This window comes from Hemicordylus capensis, chromosome 2 (genome assembly GCF_027244095.1).
Source record: "Hemicordylus capensis ecotype Gifberg chromosome 2, rHemCap1.1.pri, whole genome shotgun sequence".
In the NCBI taxonomy this organism is placed as follows: Eukaryota; Metazoa; Chordata; class Lepidosauria; order Squamata; family Cordylidae; genus Hemicordylus; species Hemicordylus capensis.
Genome location: NC_069658.1, coordinates 135,948,681 through 135,964,031, shown reverse-complemented (window position 1 = coordinate 135,964,031; position 15,351 = coordinate 135,948,681). Strand labels below are relative to the sequence as shown.

Here is a 15,351-nt window from a genome sequence, read left to right as displayed (position 1 = left end):
CATGGTATGTTCCTTAAACATTAAAATACCAAATTGAACAGTCATAGCTTCACAGTTGGACAAAATTAAATTGTCAACGTGTTTAACATTGCATAAGTAATATATATATTTTTATCTGCTATTTTAAGGTTTATTTTTGGGATATGGTTTTGTTATGAAGCATTTTCTCCCTTGTAGAAATGGCAGGAGTTTAAATATTTACATGAATATTTGCACTAACGATGGGACTTGAAATAGTCTGCACTCTGCAGATCATCCAGCACGTCACAACATCAGTATAAATTTATTAAAAGAAAAGCATGCATGTATATCTTCAACATCCTTTAAATGTGACTGTTTGGGTATGACTTCACACTTTCAGATATGCTGAAAAATGGATGTGCAAGTCCACTTCTGCTTTTTCATTCTCTTTAATCACATGTGAAGGGAGAACTTGGGTTTCTGCCCTATAACAACTTCCTTGAGTTTCACACCATTTAGAACTTGGTACAACTTTCTGCGTGAGAGATGAATCAATTCTTCTTTCTCTAGAGATGCTGCAAATAGTCACGATTTTCCATCCTGGAAGCAAAAATCACATGTTCAGTGATGCAAGTGTCTGAACAAGTAACAGGCTTATGAACTGTATGACTAGATCATAGATCGCTACCTTTGTCAGACCATTGGTCTATCTACCTCAGTATTACCTACATTGACTGGCAATGGTTCTCCAGGGTTTCATACAGAGGTCCTTTCCAAGTCTGTGTAGAACAGGCCTGCTTAACTTAGCCCTGCCCCCCTAGCTGTCTTTCGACTACAACTCCAATAATCCCCAGTCACAGTGGCCAATAGCCAGGGATTATGGGAGTTGTAGGCCAACACCTGCAGGTGGGCCAAAGTTGAGTAGCCCTGGTGTAGAGGTACCAGAGATTCAACCTAACAGCTTCTACATGCAAAGCTTGTGCTCTACCACTGAGCTATGACTCCTTCTCTGTCATGGGTGGGGGAGGAAGCAATACACCTTGGACGTGTATTGATATAATTATGCAGAACAATCATTTAGATGGCCACTGAATGGGAAATGATTTGGACTGAGCATGATGCTCATGTCAATCACACATGTTATGCACAGCAAAGATGCGAAAACTGTTTGGGGGTGTGTGTGGAAATCCTACCACTACAAACATTGCATATCCATTTTTGCAGATAATACTCAGTAAAGCACAAAAAAAAAGTTCTGTAAAATAAATGAGAAAGTGTTACACATCTCCATCCTTTGCACACTATCTAGAAGCATGGCATACCTGCCAACATGTCCCTATTTTCGTATTCACCTGAAGGGAAAATGTTGGCAGGTATGGAATGAATCACTCTCACATCCACTACTTCATCCTACTGTGACTCCCACACCTTTCATCACAATGTAACCTCATTGAAGCGTACCATAATAAATTAAAATCACAACAACAAATACAATAAAGCAGCAACAATGCAGCAGCAAGTTCGATCACAGTAGGTACAGTCATAACAACAGTTGTTATAACACAGTAAGGCAGCAGATGGCCAATGATAAGACCTCAGGGAAAGCCTGCTGAGAAACAAGGTCTCAGTCCATTTAAAACTGCGTAGGGAGGGAATTAGCTGGAGATCAAAGGACAAGGAGTTCTTATCCAACCTTGCCATGTTTTTGATTGTCCACTTAGGCCATATAGACAAAGGCTGTAGTTGAGCTTCACTGAAAGCCCTATCTGTTGTGAATGCTGTACTTATTAATAAGCATTGTTATCCCTCAGATGGCTTGATTCTGATAATTTCAGATACAGATGATAAAAAGTCGCTATTCATATCATCCCCAGTCCCAAACTGCAGGGTGTGAGATGGAGTAAATGCCACATACATAACTGGTTGTATTAGGAAGTCCCCTGCTAACTGAACAAAGTAATACCATTAAAAGTGGTGGTTCTATTGTATTTAGCAGGAGGAGAGCAGCTGGCCCCATCCAAACCCAGGACACATACTTCCAGTGGTTGTTGCTGGTGTCTATCTTTTGTTTCCTTTCATTTGTGAGCCCTTTTGGAATTGGAGACCATCCTATCTATCTATCTATCTATCTATCTATCTATCTATCTAAATAGCTTTGATAACTTTTGTTGAAAAGTGATACATAAATATTAATATATTATATTATATATTATTATATAAAAATTATACACAAATATATAAATATTTGTAGTGGCAGTAGGAAACAGCACATGTGGTGGTCTTTCCTTGATTGAAATAGATGGTGAGTCCTTTGAAGGCCAGGATCCTTCTGTTTAATGGAAAAGGCTGTTACCTGCTCTACCCCACCCCCACTGTGATGGGGTAAGCTGTAAATTTGGATAAGCAATGTTGTTACTGATAGATATATCATTTGTCTTGCCTTTCACTGTAACAGCCATACCCCATTGTGATAGGGTAAGGTGTAAATCTGGATAAGTAATGTTACAGACAGAGAAATCATTTGTCTTGCCTTCTACGTTTACAGCCACAAGAGAGAAGCAGAGCTCAATTCTCAAATAGAGTAGAATTATAGAGGGCTTGGCAGAGAACAAGGAAAATACAATGAGGCTGGTTATGGTGGATTTAGGCTGGACATTTCCTTAACAGCTATAGTTGTCAGATGACAATATTTGTACATATCTCTATGTTTACAACTGCTTGAAAACAAAAATCAGAATTCCTTTCTGTGCTACTGTTTCAACAAATAGTCCAACCTTAATCACTTTTGTTTCCTGTTTGATTGCAGGATATTTTTATTTTATTTTATTTTTACATTTTTATCTCGCTCTTCCTCCAAGGAGCCCAGAGCGGTGTACTACATACTTAAGTTTCTCTTTCACAACAACCCTGTGAATTAGGTTAGGCTGAGAGAGAACTGACTGGCCCAGAGTCACCCAGCTAGTTTCATGGCTGAATGGGGATTTGAACTCGGGTCTCCCCGGTCCTAGTCCAGCACTCTAACCACTACACCACGCTGGCTCTCCTTGACAGATTTGATGGATATATGCATCAAATTTGGATATATCCATCAAATCTGTCAAGCTGGGAAGAATAAAAACTAGCAACTTTCCCCAAAGATACCCAGTCAGCTTCATGGGAAGTCTGAGACATGGACATGGGTGTCTTCCTGCCAGTCTCTGATAATTCTGTGGGTTGATTCACATGCTCAACTTACCCAGCCTGAGAACCTAAATGTTTGGTACTGAAACAAGAGGTAAGTGCACATACTCACTCAAAATCCACATACGCTGCAGTTATTGTGTTCACAGAGCCATATTTCATATGTCAAATTTGTGTGGTCCTTCCCCTAAGAAACAAAGGAGATGAGGGCATTGCACAGATAAAACCAATGCATGTGCCATTGTACATTGGTAATGTTCACATTGCACATGAACTTTACAAAAGCATATGGCACACAAGTGTATGAAACAGTCACAATATGCTTTGTGGATATGTGGAAGCAGTCCTGTTTCACAAATAAATATTTGCCATGGTTGAATTCATACGTAACGCGGTTCTACAACGCCACCCCAAACCCCCATCCCCACCCTCCTGTCCAAATTTGGACATTCAGGAGAGCTGTGTCTCTGCAGTCAGCAAGACTGCAGAGAGGCAGGGGAGCTGTCTGTGCAGGCTTCCTACTTGATAGAAGAAAGCTGGAGTGAGGGAGGAGCTTCCACCCTCAACTCCAGTTTCATGGGGCCAAAAATGTGGTGTCAGCATTCGGATGTAACACTGGCACTGCAAAACTGGAGTTAAAGGTGACGAAACTCCGCTCTGACCAAAGGTTCAAGGGACAGAAACTGCAGGTCCCTTTTTGCCCTTAACTCCAGTTTCCAGCATTTGGATGTGCGGCTACAGAAACGGTAGGTAAAGGGACCTCCAATTTCCTATTACGTCCGAATTTGGCCCATATCATTATGGTGTAGCAATGCAATAGTCTTTCCAGTCTGAAACTCTTCTGTCACAGATATTGTAAATGCTGCATCACAAGGTACTAACCTTCTCTTAATATGTTCAGGCAAATACTTTTAGCCCCAGAAATTTAGGAACCACTTGTTTTTATGATGCTTCTGGCAAAAAGCAACGTAGGGTGAGAGACAAATATTGGTGGTGGCTGTACCCAATCGTCCACACATTGCAGCTGATAGAAAAAGATTTTCTAGTAGCTAGCTGTGAAGTCCAAAGTTGTCATGAGATTGTAACAATAAATAGTAATTGCATCATCTAATAAGATCTCATGAAAAAAAATCTAGGTTAATGTATACTTCTTTAGGTTTCTCAGCTATGATAGATTTCATAACTTTTGACAGTTCTGTCCTTTTGGATTTTTAAGATGGATTCTCATACTTATGAATGAACATGAATGGCAAAATCCACATTTTCTAGTGCACACTGCAAATTGTGGGGGAAACATGTATGGATGCTGACTAAAATTAACTGTCCATGAAATAAATATGAAGGAAGAATTACAGGTTGTTCAAAGAAGGCTTGTGGTCGACTAACACATTCTTTGTGACCTGAGTTTTAATAGGCTTGAATATCTACTTAATTATATGCAATTTTTCAAGCTAAATCACTGACCCTCCTTGCACACTAGGTATGGAAAAGCTGCTGTGCTTAGTGTTTATTTTTAAATCAAAAATCCTGGTGCTATCAGATTAATGGCACACAAACTCCTTCATTTGAGGCTCTCAGATTGGTGAGGGTGGATTGGTTTCCTCTTCCAAGCAGCTTGTGTGACCACTGATAATGGCACAAGCAATATCAGGGCAGGCAGACACCTTTTTGCTCTGAGATATTTTGACAAGATGTGCACATTTACAAAGATTGTCATAGCTGCAGAAACACTCAGAGGTTCTGATGACTGCAAGTCAATTGAATTTAGAACTTCCATAATAATATTGATAATTAATGATTAATAAATTCAAAAATAATTAATAATATATTTTAAAAGTGAGTAAAGTTTTCTATTTAAAAGGTTGGGTGGACTCTACAAATGGCAGCTTCTCTTCTAGAATAAATACCTGCTGGGGTGGGGTGGGGGGGGGGTAATCTGGATCAGACAAAGCTCCCTTCCCTCCACGCAATGGTTCTAGTCACAGCCTCCAGTGTGACCATTATTTTTCCTAAACAAACACCTCAAATGCACAAGGCTCAACATAATTAATGTCACATCTATTAGCCCTCAATCCAGGCTAGCAGATTGAAATGCAGAAATTTGTAAGTATTCACTCACTTAACTGATAGAATCGCATACCTAACAAAGAGAGGAGAAATCTTGGTTGACTGAAGAACAGATAGGCACACAAACTGCAAAGCCTTCTTTACCAAATCTCTCATTATGGCTGCTGCATACTGAGTGAGTGTGAGGCATTTTGATTGCCAAAACCTAAAGGTAAGGTTTCCGCTGGTGAGCTGTTGATTGTATTTATGGAACCTAGTCTGTCTCATTGGAACGGCATTCCAACTGGTGGCACAATTCCTCCCCTCCCCTTTCAGATGTTGTAGACTCCAGCAGAGGCAGGACCAATCCAGCAGAGGATGGGCCCAACCCTGGCACGTTATCATCTCTGTCTTCATAGAGAAGATCCTCCATATGCCTCTGAACAGATCCTCTGAACAGGCAGCGCTGGTGGCATACAGATATTTGTTAGGCTGAAGCCCAGGCCTTGTTAGGAGGAACCCCACCTTATTCTTCTTTTCAACATAGTTATAGAATTGGTGCTGGTAGGCATTTTCATTAAAGAATATCAACACATTGATTCAACATTGTTCAGCTAAAAATATATATGGTTGTAATTATTGGCTTTCCTTTCTTCCTTTGCAGGCTAGACAAGAAGCAATATCGATTTATATTTTGTTTTAAAGCATGTTTATATCCTACCTTTCATGCTACGGCAAACAAAGGCAACCTACAATGAAGTAAAAAAATTCAATCTTGAATAAACACAATATAATATAAAGCCATAAACAACCAAAAAGAACAACCTAGAGTTCCTCCACCATTCAAAATTAGATATAATGTAGAATGTAAATATAATGTAATGTAGGTGTTTTCAGACATGTCACTCAGTCAATTACAGTGTTAGGTTGGAGAATCTGTATTGAATTGACCTAAATTGGCTTGTACCCTACTTTTTAATCTTAGTGGTGTCATAGATTGTGCTTCTATGGTGGTTTTTTTCTGATATTATTTCAAGCTGAGGCAGCCAGAGAGAGCACCCATGTGAAATGTAACATCATGCTTCTACATATGACACCAGCAACTGAGGAGCAGCAACTCTGTGATAGCATAAATAAATCTAAATTTGTGTGGGTGGGGTTTTTTGTTTTTGTTTTTGACATTTCAGTTAGTCAATTAGTCTGTTAGCTCCCAGCTGTTGATTTCTATTTTGCCAGAAAACAGGGGCAGAGCTTCAAAGAACCCAAGTTACCCTGTGTCCAGGAGCCACCGAGCATCAAAGAGTCACCTTGCTCCCCCTCCCCTCCTGCTGGCCAGGGCTCCCACTGTTGCCACCATAGGCCGCCTGCTGTTGCCCTCGCCCCCACCCACCACCTCTTTCGACCACTCACCCGGCTCCCGAAGGAGGACATGCGCACGCTCCCAGTGGGCCAATGGAAGGAGAGTGCACACGGACTCCTGTTGAGCTTGCACTTCTGATGAAAGCAGGAAGGGCCTGGGAGCTGGGTGGCCGATGGAAGGAGGGCACAAATGCACTCCTGATGGGCCAATGGATGGAAATCAGGCCTAGGAGTCAGAAGTGGCTGGCAGCAGCAGCAGTAATGATGACAGGTCACCAGCTGGGCAGGTGGACCACTAGAGGGAGCGGCAAGTGTTGGAGTGATTGAGTAGGCGGAGGGACCACAGGGGGACACTGCTGTGAGGGGGAGACTGCCCATATTAACTATGTGGACATGGGCCCACTCTCCCCTCACTACACTCCTGCTTGTAAACCACACCATTTGAAGACTGCTTATAGAAGCAGAGTATTTGTCCGTTTAGCCCAGCACTGCCTACTCCAGACTGGCTGTAGCTTTCTTTGGTCTCAGTCAGGGCCTTTTCCCATCCTGTTACCTGAGAGTCTTTCAGCTGGAGACTGAAGCTGCATGACAAACAGCGTGTTCTACCACTTTAAAAAGGCATCCTCCTACTTTCCCCTTGTATGGGGAGGTTGCAAACTGAGCCAAAAACTGAAGGGATGTAACCAATTTTGCTGTGACTAAGCCACACAAACCGTGGCAACAGGTATGTAATGCATCAGGTGAAACAAGAAGAGAAACACACATGAAAGTTTGCATGTAATATCCATCTTTTGGTTTTGAGTCAGTTGAAGACTTCAGTGGATGATTCAAGTAGTTTGACCACCCTGTCCTTCATTTAATCTGTAAGCTTCAAGCTTCTTTCCCTTTCACTCTAACCGATAGGATAACTATCACTGGCCCTTCACTTCTTCGGTCACAGCAAAAGAGAGACACTAGTTCAGACTGTTCATAAAAGCAAAAGGGCAATATGCCCTTTAGACTGTGCTAGAACTATACAGTTCTAAGTGACTGAGTTAGAATTATAGTTAAATTTAACTTAGGAATTTAAGAAATGCTTTTGGTGAGTATAGAACCTTGTAAAAACAAAATATGATTAGACGTTCAGCTTCACTGAATATTTTGCCCACTCTACCTGCCTGGCTGCCTCTGACTGAAGACCAATGGAGAAGGGGGAAACACTTTGAGAAGACCTTCATCTTTTAGGCAAGTGACAGAGCAAAGTCCAAATGCTTGCAACTAAGTGGTTTGGCAAGCAATCTGGGTTCTTTCCAAGTGGCTCACGTAGCCACCTTCTTGCACAAGAGCTTCCTCTTTAGTGTTTCACTTCTTTATCACTACTGCTTCTTATTCATCATTCATGAAAAGCTGTGCCTGCCTGCCATATATATCTCTATATATATGGATTTTTGATTTTCAGTGCCTCAGGAGCGAGTCCAAGGAAGCTCAGCAGCAAATCTGGGAAGAGCTGAGGAAAAAAGCTGGCTCAGGGAGGAGAGTGTGAGGGCAGACACATTGGAGTTGATCTCTGGAGAAGGATAAGCCATTCAAGAGGCCTTCAGGAAGCTAAATGTCAGGCCCAGGTCCCTGTTCTAGTCTTCAGCGACTGAAAACTATCTTCAGTGCTCAACTGTCAACCCCCAATTGAAAGCCAACAGCTGACTGGAATGAGGAGAAAACAAGGTCACTTTATTCTGGGACTTGAGTTACAGTGGCGCCCGGGAAGAAAGGGAATCTAACTTATGGGTTCAACAGGGAATAGAACTATGACCTGCCATTTAACCAATCCCTTCGACTTCTTCAGTATATCATTTATTTTCCCTTTCCCTTCCATTTCACTTCTTTCTGAAAAATGGTGAAGTTACTGAATAAAAGTCACCTTTTTTGCATTTTAAATTTTATTGGATTTTACAATAGCTTTTACATTCAAATTGCATTCATTTATCTAAATATTGACTTCCCACTTGCCTATCTGCGTGGTTCACAATAAATATACACATAAACCATTGCTATAATAATTCAAAACATACATATTCCACAATACTACTCGATTTTACCCAACCCAACCTGCTGTTATCACTATATTTCAAACCCTACTGAAAAGTCCATATTAGAACAATAATTCTTTAAGTAAAGCAAAAATGGTTCCCAATCTTCTTTTAAAAAATTCCAAATTTTCATCTCTTATAAGTGCTGTAAACTTGAATATAAGTCACTTTTAAAAAATATAACAAGAGTCCTTTGTCTCACCAGTGATTTAAACCATGCCATATTACCATCTACAAGAGGAGGGGATTTTATATTAAGAATAACAAGAAATTGGTGGCAGTGGAGATAAAGTGGACAAAGGTATCAGGAGGGTTTAAACCCTTTTTAACCCAGAGGTGTCAGAAGAGTTTAAACAAATAAACCCTTCACATGTTTGCAGCTTTTAAAATCATCCATCTCTCCCCCCCCCCCATATAGGTACAAGGTTCTTTATTTGCAACCCAAGGTCAGCATAACATAACATAAACAAAACATCTCATAACATAGAAAGATACAATTGGAAAAAAGAGATATGTAAATACGGATAAATATCCATGAATAAATAATCAGTAAAAATTTAAAATTAATCAAAGACAGGCTCACTGCCGTAACAATACTGCAGTAGAACAGAATTTGGTCACCTTAAAGGTGACATCTAAAGTTCTATCTGCAAGCAGATAGGAAACATAAAAATCTCCTGAACAATGTGGGACGGGTGCCAGAAGAGGAGTTAATAAGGAACATCTTAAATCTCTACATAATGGACAGCACAACAAAACATGTTGGATAGATTCAACTTCCCCCATACCACATGGACATAATCTGTCCTCCCTAGGAATCCCCAGAAACCTCCCCAAGAGCACCGCTGAAGGTAACATGTCATGTCTTGCTCTGAAAAAGGCCCTCTGGTAACACGTCATGCTCAAGGCATTCAAATAAGCAGCAGGGCCCCAACTAGACCTGTTCAAACCCAGCCTCCTTTTAGTACAATCAGGGATTCGGGAGAATTCTTGTTGGATTTCAGAGTCCAAGAGTCTTTGTTTCAGGATCTGCCTAGCCTGGTCATGACTTAACAGGACCAGGTAGTCCATAGACAGACCCAAGGACACAATTTTGTCCTGAATAGCCTGGGCCCACATGGGCTGGAATACATCAGCCAAGATAAGAGAAATCCATCCCCGAGGGGGTGGGGATCTAACTTTGAGCCAAAAGGTCAAAATGGAGAACCAGGCCCAGACCTTGATCTTCAGAACACCCAACTCAAACCTTAATAATACATTGGGGACGCATCTAGGTACTCTAAGTAGAGCCCTAAGGAAGTAATTTTGAACCACATCCATAGACTTGTATGAAGGAAAAGGATCAAACTGCGCCCCATATAATAGCTGGCTCCTAACTTTGGCCGCAAATAATTTCAAGGCGGCCGAAACGATCTCACCTCCTTTAGAATAGAAAATTCTCCGGATAGCCAGCTAACTTCTCTGTGCCGTAATAATAACTTGATCTATATGTACATTCCACGAACCCCTTGCTTGCAGGGTCACACCTAGACATCTATATGTATAGACCTGTTCTAACTGTTGTTCCTCAACCGACCATCTTAACTGCCTAGGTCTCCTTGCAAAAATCATTACTTTGGATTTCGAGTAACTGATTGGCTCTACAGTAGAGGGTCAATCTTTTCAATGTTCGCCTCAGGCCCACTGGAGTCCTAGCTAAAATAGCAGCAGCATCTCCATAAAGAAGAAGAGGAATGCACACACCTGCTGCAGATGGTGAATGTAGGCTGGAATCAGTTAAACAACGGGCCAAGTCATTGAGATATAAAGTAAAAAGCAAGGAGGCAAGGATACATCCTTGCCTCACTCCTTTATAGATAGGTATAGGTTGTGAAAGCTCACCTTTAGGATGACATCTAACCCTGATGTTCGAGCCTTCATGAAGCTGTTGCATTAAAAAAAAGAAGCCACTTGACGATGTTTGTTTGGGCTAGCTTCTCCCAAAGCAATCCTCTAGATATAGAGTCGAATGCTGATTTAAAATCAATGAAGGGCACATACAAAGCTGACCCAGGCTTATCTCTGTATTTTCTGATCAGATGACGGAGGATAAAGACCTGATCAATGGTAGATTGTCCAGTTCTAAACCTGGCCTGCTCATCCTGCAAAACACTCTCATCCTCCATCCAGGCATGAAGTTTGGCTAAGAGGTGCCTGGCATACAGCTTGCTGACTACACTTAACAGTGAAATAGGCCTATAGTTTGAGGGGAGATTTCTTTCCCCTTTCTTGTAAATTGGCACTATAACAGCCATACTCCACCCTTTTGGAATGTGTCCAGTGGAGTCTATATAGGTGAAGAGCCTGGCCAGCACAGGGGCTCACCATTCAATATCCAATTGGATAGCCTCAGGGTTAATACCATCAAATCCTGGGGCCTTACCAGTTTTCATTTCACCTATTAATTTTCACCTCCAATACCGTAACTGGAGGCCATTCCAGAACAGAGCTAAAGTCCAATTTCCCAGAAGCTGAAGGGAACTCCCCGAGATTATAAAGATCACTAAAGTGAGTCACCCAGTTGTTCATAGGTACTGCACAGCTGGCATTGAGAGGATGAGTGCGCCACTGTGCATTCACTAAGCACCAAAACTTAGAGTCATTGGCACCTTTAACTGCCTCAAAGATGTCCTTCCACAGGGATCTTAAGGCCAATGCTTTCTTCTCCTTTAGAAGGCCTTTATACTGCCCCTTCTCAGCCAGCAAGTTGGCCTTTGATGTCATCCTAGGGTCCTGCTGAAAAGCTCTAAAAGCTGTAACCAAGTCCTTTCTAGCCACTCGGCAATCATGGTCGAACCACTCTCTGGACCTGGGTTTAAGAGAGGAGCTCCCTAAGCTGCCCTGACGAAAATGCTCCTGGATACGTTGTATCAAATGGTGATAATTATCTAAAACTCCAGAGTCGCCAGCTTCATCTAAAAGCTTTTCCCAACTACACCTCATCTCCTTTGTATTTAATAGGATATGAAGTGAAGCAGCCCATCTAGAATTCCAGTTCACCCAAATCCCACCCAAAGTTGGAGTACAGTTGGTACGGGGACACTCCCAAGATTGAATGCTCCCAGAAGGGATCCTTAACAAAACAGGAAAATGATCACTGTCGGGGTATGGAAGTACTGCTAACTGCTGAACATATGGTACCAAATCACAGGAAGAAAGCCAATAGTCAATAGTAGAGAGACCCCGGCCTGCCCAAAAGGTAAATTCTGCAGGACGATTACCAGGAACTGCACCATTCAAAATGTTTAAATCAAGGCAGGTTGCCAGCTGGACAAGGCATAGATTGGCCAGGGTACAAACCCTATCCTTAGCGAGTCGCAGGGGAAGCATAGATAGCCCACATTCCTCTGGTGGGACCTGCTTAAAACAATGGTATAATGTAACATCACCTTGGCCCAGCCTAGCATTACAATCACCTCCCCAAAGTAAAGAGGCCCTGGGATACATTTCAACGCAAGCCTCTATGTACATTTTCAGGTTATGCCAGATAGATCTTATATGTGAGTATCTCTGCTGAGAAGGAGAATAAACATTAAACAGTAATTCCTGAAAAGGCCCAAACTGCAGGAGAACCGCCAACACCAAAGGGGCAGGATAGGGTAGGGGGGTCAGTGTAACGTAAGGAGGAGGCTACCAAAACTGCCAAACCTCCTTTTGCCCATCCCCCTCCCATATATATTTGTTGAGTAATAAAAAGGAAATATACTGGAGGACTTTGATTATGATTATCATGAGGGTTACGTTCTTAGCTACTATCACGAAAGCTAAAACCACAATAATTGAATTCTGCACCTATGGGAATGATGGGGTTAGGTTCTGCAACACTCCCACTCTAGGTTCTCCAGTATTGGCCCCCCAAACAAACAAGCCATCCTCCAAATTCTGCAAGAAAAAGTTCCAACATGGTTCCAAACTGCCTCCAGAAGTGTCTCCAAGACAGAAATGCCACCAGAAGTGTGAAATGCATGCACAGGAACTGCAAATGGCTGAAATTAACCCCTGTGGTGATGGCCAAATAGTATCCCCCTCCCCTTGCCTCGTGCAAGCAGGAGGGTGTTTGTCCCAGCCTTCCTTCACGAGGCCCAGGAAGCAGCCCTATTGGCTGTTTGGCCTTCGAACCTTGTCTGTTGGGAATATAATACCAAGGGCAAGTGCTCCCGATCCCCATGCCGGTTCAAGCACACTTGTGGCGTCTGCGGGGCAAGGCACCCAAGCGCCTCCTGCACCAGGGCCAAGTTTAGCGGTCCCGGGTCTAAATTCAGGCAGTCAGATGGCAACTGACTTCAAGTCCCATAATCCACAGCCCCAGTGGCCTTTGTTTGGGAATTATGGGAGTTGAAGTCTAATTACATCTGGGGACCTGCACGTTGAGAATCCCTGTTATAGACTGTAACAGCAATATTACAAAATCAGCTAAAAGCTATAGGGGTGTGCAATTTGGGTTTTTGGGTGATTCGGCTCGGACCCGAACCAAATCACCCCTGTTCTGTTTTGTGCCCGAATCTGGGTCACCCGAATCACCCTTGATTCAGTTCGGATTCAGATTTAATCTGAATCTGAATCGATTCGGGTGGGTAAAAAGGGGCCCAGGGGCAAAATTTTGGGGTGGGGTGGTAGTGCCCAATGGGTGGAGTCTACCACCCCAATTTCAGGGGGATTGGGCAAAGGGATGATTTTTGGTGAATTTTTAAGTTTTAGTGACTTTGGGGCAGTTTGGGGGCATAGCATGGGTTCTGGGCAAAAGGAGTGGGGTGGGTGGTAGTGCCTAATGGGTGCAGGCTACCACCCCAATTTCAGAGGGATTGGGCAAAGGGCTGATTTTTGGGAAATTTCTGAAATTTTCATGTCTTTGGGGCAGATTGGGGCAGATTGGGGAAGAAAGTGGGGACTGGGGCAGAATAGTGGGGTGGGGTGGTAGTGCCTAATGGGTGGAGGCGACCACCCCAATTTCAGGGGGATTGGACAAAGGGCTGATTTTTTGAGAATTTTTGAAGTTTTAGTGACTTTGGGGCAGTTTGGAGGCAGAAAGTGGATCTGCCCCAAAAGAGTGGGGTGGGGTGGTAGGCCTAATGGGTGGAGGCTACCACCCCAATTTCAGGGGGATTGGGCAGAGGGCTGATTTTTGGGGAATATTTGAAGTTTGGGTGTCTGGGGCAGATTGGGGGCAGTAAGTGGATCTGCCCCAAAGGAGTGGGGTGGGCTGGTAGATAGTGCCTAATGGGTGGAGGCTACCAGCCGTCCCCAATTTCAGAGTGATTGGGCAGAGGGGTGAATTTTGGTGAATGTATGAGGTTTGTCTTCATGAGGTGAAGTGTGCTAAATTGATTGATTAAATTGAAAAAAGTTCTGAGGTGTGAATTCTCATTCTATCATAGCAAATGAGATTTTTTTCAATTAAACAACTCTCATGACCCCACTTTCACTTTTTCACACTTACTATGAATATGAGGAAGTAATCAATTTAGCACACTTCACCTCATGAAGACAAACCTCATAAATTCACCAAAATTCACCCCTCTGCCCAATCACTCTGAAATTGGGGACGGGTGGTAGCCTCCACCCATTAGGCACTATCTACCAGCCCACCCCACTCCTTTGGGGCAGATCCACTTACTGCCCCCAATCTGCCCCAGACATCCAAACTTCAAATATTCCCCAAAAATCAGCCCTTTGCCCAATCCCCCTGAAATTGGGGTGGTAGCCTCCACCCATTAGGCACTACCACCCCACCCAACTCCTTTTGCCCAGATCCCATGCTATGTCCCCGAACTGTCCCAAAGTCACTAAAACTTAAAAAAAATTGCCAAAAATCAACCATGAACCGAATCACTCGAATTTTTCAGGTCCGAAATTCGGGTGATTCGGCGCGTGCCCAAAAAATATCGGGGGACATCGGGGGTGATTCGGTTCGGCCCCGAATCACCCGAAATTTTTTGCACATCCCTAAAAAGCTACCTAATTCAGAGAACTTTAACCAGTTGCCATCGAAGAGTGAATATGGCAGACCTTGGGGAAGGTATGCTCCTCCCAAGAAGAGCTTTATTCTTTGTAGACAGCTTCCTAGCCTCAGAAGATGGATATGGAGCAGAGTTGCAGCCTTAGGATGTCAGTCAGGGTCCTGACCTGGGAACAAAATCCTGTCACTATTCGAAAATGAAAGCAATCTCATGAGAGATGAGCCTTGTACTAGAGAAGGCGTGTGCATTTCAATAGAAGAGGAAGGGTTTTGATTCTCACTGGCGATCATCTTTCACCCCACAGGAAGGCAGAAGGATACATCAAATTAGAAGCCCATCATGACTGACAGAAGACAGGAGCTACAAATCTGACCCTTTGGTTATTAACAAATGTGTTTGTCCTCTTTATAGTACATCATATTCTCTAAAGTGCATTTAATAAACACAATGCACAGTTTCAATAAACTTCCCAGCCTCTGTGGAGTAAGCAGTGTTTACTTTGTACTTTTCTTTTTAGCAGTCTTACACCTCAAGTGCAATCTAGCCAATTTATCTGAAAGGGATATACTCTTGAGCATTACTTCCTGAGCCTTGCCAATAAGTGAACTGTGCAGTTTATAGTCATTGTAGGTGTCTTTATGCTGTCACAGCAATTTCGGTTGGAATCATCTTGTCCCAATAACCCTTGCCTCTGTAATGAAATTATATTGTGTACTCTCCCCACAATCCTTTCTTGTTACAAT

General features: G+C 42.7%; 1 long non-coding RNA gene across 1 annotated transcript in view; it reads right to left on the bottom strand.

The window, feature by feature from the left end:
* Positions 1–3,260: 3,260 nt before the first annotated feature.
* LOC128347972 (uncharacterized) overlaps positions 3,261–15,351 on the bottom strand; it is a 108,496-nt gene continuing 96,405 nt past the window's right edge. Inside the window, exons 3-4 of the long non-coding RNA XR_008317856.1 lie at positions 5,909–5,936; positions 3,261–3,328 (exon numbers count right to left, since the gene is read on the bottom strand). This is a non-coding gene — a long non-coding RNA (uncharacterized LOC128347972). The remainder of the gene's footprint in view (positions 3,329–5,908; positions 5,937–15,351) is intronic.